The following is a 6,679-nucleotide window of genomic DNA, read 5'->3' on the forward strand; positions in this document are numbered from 1 at the left end:
GGCTTTTTGTGCCTTGCAGAAGTTCTGAGAAAATGGTTGGTAAAAGGTTTGGAGATGGGACTCTAGGCAAAGTTAAATGTACAAATAGGCTTCTAGAGTCTTCATCTATATTTTATGTATTGCGACAATTCTCAAATTCTTCATCTTAGGATAGTACAGCTCCTGTGTACTGGGTACCTCACAAATGCAGAACAAACCAAGATGCTCTTTCTTGATGTATTTACCACCCAGGAAGATAGATTTTCCTTCTTCATTTTTCTATCACTTTAATTGAGAATTTTAAAGAATAAGTAAAGGATACACCTTTAAAATTGGTGCACAGATTGGAATCATGCTCAAGTAACCTGTGCAAATTCAGTGGTACTTATATACCCCAGTGGACAACTGCCTTGGTTTAAAGCTATTCATTTCTAATAGACTTTCTCTGACTTATAACTGCTACAGATTTTGCCCTTGGAATGAATCTAGTCTGTGCTAATGGCTGAGATTTAAAAGGAGCCTACATATATTATTTTCCAAAATCGCATTACATTTTAATAAGATTTCTACTTCTAATGTACTGTGGTCTCTCGAAAAGCTCAGCTTGAATTCCCAATTTCCACACTGCTACAACTAAATCAGCTCTGTGGCAATTTCTTCCAGAAAGCTCAGTGTTAATTTTTATTTTTGTTAGCAGCTCCTCTCCTGCATTTCAGTGGTTTAGGACTTTCTTCTTTGTTGACTTGTTTTTGTGCTTCGTGTTTTTTTTATCATCCCTGCTGAGGATATCTCCAAATATAGAGTGACACTCATACCTGACACCATGAACATGAAAATTGATGAGTCACAGCCGCTCCAATTTCTCACCTGCATCAGCAATGGAGAAATATCTTGCTAGGAATAACCATGTTCTTTATAGTCAGTTTTCCCCACTCCTATCACCCTGAGTTACAGACGTTTTCTAAACTGAACATTTACAAATGCAAAAAAAAAAAAGGTTTCAAGATTTAAATAATAAAGAGACAATCAAGGCACACTGTCCATCAGCCATCACCAGAGCTGTCTGTCTACTTGGCCTTTTTCAATCAATTGGAATCCTATTTCCCTTTGATCACCAACCATAGGTGGGATGCAGCCATGAGATGGAGGAGGATGCTGCAAAGTCTGATAAGACTATTGCATCTCACAAGCACTACATGCAGTAATATTACCAGGGGTAAAAATTCTTATACTTCCTTTATGTTCCCCTTGTATCCCTACCAATTTGCCAGGGAAGTTGTTTCCAAATGTTTTGAGGTAATAGGCTGTGGTCAACCTGTAATGTATTTCTCACAGGATCTCCAACACTTCATAACCAGACTTAGAGTGTGGAAGTTGGGGGAGCTGGGGAAGATGTTGTGCCTGGGAGCACCAAGGTTTATGGTGGCCTCTTGCTATTATGTTCACTGGCACTCTTCAGGAGTTAATGCCTGGGAGATAGAGGGGGGAATTTTCAGTTGAAGTGGTTCCTCTTGCAGTAGGGGAGTGAGAGTAGAGTTCACAGCACATAGGACAGCAGATCTGTCCATCTCTTTGGAAGCAAATTGTACCTGTGAGAATTTAACTGGTGTAAAAATCCTCAACAACAGCCTCTTCCAGGGAATCTGTTTTCTCTCTAAAAGTTAGTTGTCTTTAGCAGTTATTCCTGTCTAACTGCCAGAGAACCTTTGCATGCATCCCTTGTTTTGAATAATATGATAAAATGTATGGGCAGCTCAGGTTCTGTTGTGCTTGCAGCATCTTTGATGAATACACATACAGATAGATGCTTCTTGTATTCATTCTGAAATATTTCAGAAATCTTATCTCACCGGGAGACACTGGTTTCCTCAGAAACACTCAGCTGAGCACTTCTCAGTGGGATGTTGTCAATGCTTCAAGTTATGATGCTTGGCTCAGGGCTCTGCTCAGCATTGTGTGGCCTGTAATTGACAACAGCTCTGTTCATGTTTCACCAAGATTTCTTTTGCACTAAGGGCCTTGTAACGTGAGGGGAACAGTTCAGAGCCCTTGCCCTCTCATAGGCAGAAAGGGACAGCTTTGGAAGCATGTGCAACCTTGTCCCAGGGAGTGCCCTCTTGCCCATTAGCTTTCACTGCCTGTGCTGGGGCTGGATGCTATTACACCTGCACATGGGGCCACCTCAGTGAGGGTGAGCTTCTCTGCCAGAGGGACATGATTTGTGTCATTTCACAAGTAAGTATACTGCTGAGTTTGAATCCACAGTGTTATGGAATGCTCCATGTGTCCAGATTACTTTCTAGGTTTGAGGACTGCCGCTGACCCCTGCTAAAGCCTAAGGGCAATGGTGTCCTTCTCTTTCTGCTGCTTAAGCCCACCTGGACAGGGCATGAAGGCACTGGTCCAGGTTGGTGCTATCCAATGGGATTGACTGATAAGGTGGCCTTCTGCACATCCAGGCAAGCAGGGTGGTGGAGCTAGCTATGCTCCTATGGGCAGTTGCCCAGAAACTCTCCTCCTTCACCCACTCAATCAACCAAACTACAGACACTGGCTCCCTGCCACACTCCATCCCACCACTGAACCAATTATTAAAATAGCTCTATGCTATCAGATTAAATTAGTGTCTTTCCAATCTAGGAAATCACACTCTTGGAGGTGGGGAGGTAGATAAGTGACTCCCTCACAAGGATCCATCCATCCTTTCCCATTGTCCCACCTCCCACCTTCTCCCTCTGGGGCTGAGGGAAAGTTCATAGCGCCAAGTTGGGAGGTTAAGGACAATCACCTCCAGGGGAGCCAACAAACATCTCATAATGACACAAGAATGTATCAGGCTGTCTATCTTCCAGTTAAGGACATGAGTAGGGTCTTGCATTTCCAGCCCACTACTGAACTCTTTTCAGTCTGACTCTCACAGCTGAGAGGAGACTCAGGATGACAAATTCTGCTTGAACCCATCTTCAGTGTGTACAAAAGAGAGTCAAAATGGTGAAGAGTGACCAGACTCACATTTGCAGCAAGGAGAGCTAGCAGTGTCACTTCAGTGCAGTTGTTAGAAACCACAAGAGTTTCTGCCTTGTGCAGTGAGCTGTGTGGTGTGTTCTCAGTATACAGTGAGCTGTGTTGGTTTCTCAGTGATATTCCTGCTCTTTCGCTCTTACTATGATGTCTTTGTCCAGCAAGGAAATAAGAGAAGGCTTTCCAGGTACGTGTTTTAAAGTGTTCTTTGTGTTTCTGCACACATGTTCAGTCCTACTGTGGGGATAATAAAACGTGAATAGAAAATTAACATGATCGTATATGTTTTATTAAAAACAAACAGCAAGATGTAAAGACCCCCTCTCACAAACAGATTTAATTCAGATCCTATAGAGTTGAAAAACTAACCCAGAACTAGCAAGTAAAATCTACTACATTATATTTGATTTTTCTTCCTAGTTGTATAAGCTTCTGAAAATTGCTTCATTAAAAATCAAAAGTCTAATGCTTCTTCTTTCTGGAAAATGATCTCTGCATTCATTTGGCTAATCATACTAGAATTATTTATAAATTATACAAATATACCTGAGACTATGCATAAAACTTAGAGAAAAATATGAATTATGTTTTTAATGTAAAATTTAAGGGGGCAGAAGAGGAAAAATAATTTAATTATGAAAAAAGATATATGTTGGCTTCTAAAAAAATGTTAAAGTATGATATTTAGGAGAAATTGTGAGTGTTTTTTCCCCTGCAGATAATACCTCTGAGGCAGAAGCCATTGATCAGCTCCTGCAAGCTTTTGTGGCTGTGGTGATGAGAGAACTGTATAACAGCCAGGCTCTTTTGAGCATGATCTGTAACACTGTCATCATCTCTAGCTCTCTGCTTTCCTCTTTGTGGTTTTCCTGCCGCCTTGCTTTAAAGCACAAGGTCAAGACTGGAGTTGTTTGGTTACTGTCAGACATTGTGCCAAAAGAAAAATGTGTTACTTTTTTAACTTTTATTTCAAACAGCTGTATTCTTTAAAGTTCATCCTTTTTGCCATCAGCCGTGGTTGCAGACAGCCAGCTGATTGTCAACAGTTTCCTAAGGCATTGATTCATCTCTCAGTGTCTTTTCATTTTTCCATCAAAAGTATTTGTAAGCAAAAAATGTTGACCAGTTCTATTGTGCTCTCTGAAACATTAAAAGAATGGTGGGTATGAAGTCTTATAATGAGCTGTCACGTCCTCTTTTTTCAGCTTTTGACCATAGCTGAGCTCACTGATTAGAATGCAGGTTTTGTACTATCAGATGAATATAGGAAAAAAATTGGAATGCCTGATGTCACAAGCAATTACTGTGAGAAAAAGAGTGAGAAAAATATTAAGGATATTGAATGTAGCTGTCTTTGGAAGAAATCCCTCAAAATCATAACAATACTTTCTTTGAGCTATAAGAGAATTGTGATGCTGTTGCACTGGCAGTGGCATTTTAGATCAAATCAGGAGTGCTATTTAAACCTGAGTCAATAGTTCCCCTTCACTGTACTTGGGTCACCTTATGGAAAGGTTTTTGAGTGCACATACAGGAGTCTTTCTGGATGGCACAGGACCAGGAAATATTTCCTCTGAATTCACCAGTATCTCTGATGGATGTTCAACCTCGGGGCCAACTGGATCTAGTCTGAGGGAAACAGCCTTGAAATGTGAGCAACATGAGTGCCCCACTGCTCAGCACCAATGCTTCTTCTGTGCAGGCCCATTCCAAGGCATTGTAGACACAGCCTGTGACTAAAGATAGGTGACAGGAAATCAGCCAACATTGTAATGTTCATAACTCAGACACCTACAGTGAGCTATTCTATTCTATTCTATTCTATTCTATTCTATTCTATTCTATTCTATTCTATTCTATTCTACTCTACTCTACTCTACTCTATTCTATTCTATTCTATTCTATTCTACTCTACTCTACTCTATTCTATTCTATTCTATTCTATTCTATTCTATTCTATTCTATTCTATTCTATTCTACAGTGGCTCATCACATTCCCTATAAAACCTCAGTGTCTTCCAGTAGCGCATTAGGTAATATGAGTAACATTTGTCAACATTTACACAGAGGATAATCAAGACCTCATTGTTTCCAGGCTCTCCAAAACTGAACAAGAAGCTGTAATAATGAAATTCTCTTATTGATTCAACTGATCAAATTGTATTTGCATTAGTAGCACAGAATAATGGGAGCACATTATAACCAAACAACTGATTGGTAGTGTAATGCTGTTCAGAATATGAATACATTATCCTTTCATGCATTTAATATTTCCATTAATCACTAACTTTGTGCCATCTTCAATTTTGCTAAACAGCCTTCAAGCTGGGAAACTTGAAGCTCTTTAAATCTACTCTTATATTCAGAAATCCACTCAGACTACCTGATAATATGAACTTTTACTTTTGAATTAGACTGAAAATCTACATGAGATAATGCTTACATTGGTATTCTTCTTCCCTGTCTTCTCTTAGGACATTGCTTATTATTTGTTCTCTTAGCAGAGAAACAGGACTTGGCAAATGGAGAATTTCAGCCTTTTCACTCTACAGTGTACTAATGTGTTCTCATTTCCAGACTTAGTTCTGTTGCATCATGAATATTTCTGATGCAAGGAGCCCCATACTTCTCCAGGCATCAAACAAAAGATGAAAACAGCTGCTTCTCTGTCCCAAACTTCCCAGACCTCAGCTGCTACCAGCTACTGAAAGGAAACTATTTTCTTTTTGCACTATCCAATCTCCAAGACATACCTCTAAGAAACAAGACAAAAATATATGAGGCAATGAGATACTCCTAGTACAATATTTTGTAATTAGGCACACTTGCACTTTTGGAAGAACAGATGCTGACATCACGTCAGACAGACACATGCAGCACATAAAATGTGGTGTGTGATCAACAGGTATCAGCAAGGTTAATAGAATTGAAAATGCAAATACAAAGCCCTCCAAAGACCAGCATAGTTCTCCTGAGTGTTACAAGTGCTTAAATCTTGCTGAAGGTAATTGGAGTTGAAGTACCCCTGCATTTTTCAGAAGATCTAAAACATTTATCTCTGGATTAGATTCCTTTTACTAAGGGAAACTGTCCCTCTTTTCTGTTCTTGGTAACTTCTTTGGTTTTGTCCCAGATTTTCTCCCTCTTCACCTTAATGTCTTGAAGACAGGTTTGCACATTTTGCTAAATCAGTGGGCAAGATCAGAACAAAGAATGACAGATCAAACCATATGTCAAAAAATCTGTCCAATTGTCACTACTATAAAAATACATCTATAGCTTTTTGGTTGATGCTTCGCAATAATTTTTTTCAAGGTTACAATTTAGTTTTTTGACAGCAGCAGTCATATATTATATCTTAAAATCCCACTCATGTATTCACAGATATAGTGAGATTCCAAATTGTATCAGTCCATTGAGTTAAGAGCTAACATAAGTTAGCTGCTGACATTGTTGGAATGCATTGTAATTTCCTTCAATATCAGAAAGATCATGAATAAACACAGCCCTAACCCTACGAAATTGCTTAAAATTCTGTGAAACACATTGATTTTGTCTCTGTTCTGGAATGTGTATGCCAGTGCACCCATTAGAGCAGAAGCAAGCCTTGCCAAATAAGCACTAAATGCCTGAAAGAGCCATCCACGATGTCCAGTCCAGCTTCCTCTGGTACTGGTTG

At 39.5% G+C, this 6,679-nt stretch overlaps 1 long non-coding RNA gene across 1 annotated transcript; it reads right to left on the reverse strand.

Annotated features, from left to right (window-relative positions):
* Window positions 1-3,141: 3,141 nt before the first annotated feature.
* Window positions 3,142-6,176, reverse strand: LOC108505534. The gene is made up of 3 exons (XR_001877557.1): window positions 6,024-6,176; window positions 4,533-4,736; window positions 3,142-3,237 (listed from the first exon to the last, which is right to left on the reverse strand). It is a non-coding gene; the product is annotated as an uncharacterized LOC108505534 (long non-coding RNA).
* Window positions 6,177-6,679: the final 503 nt, after the last annotated feature.

Source organism: Lepidothrix coronata, unplaced genomic scaffold (assembly GCF_001604755.1).
Source record: "Lepidothrix coronata isolate B3197 unplaced genomic scaffold, Lepidothrix_coronata-1.0 Scaffold194, whole genome shotgun sequence".
In the NCBI taxonomy this organism is placed as follows: Eukaryota; Metazoa; Chordata; class Aves; order Passeriformes; family Pipridae; genus Lepidothrix; species Lepidothrix coronata.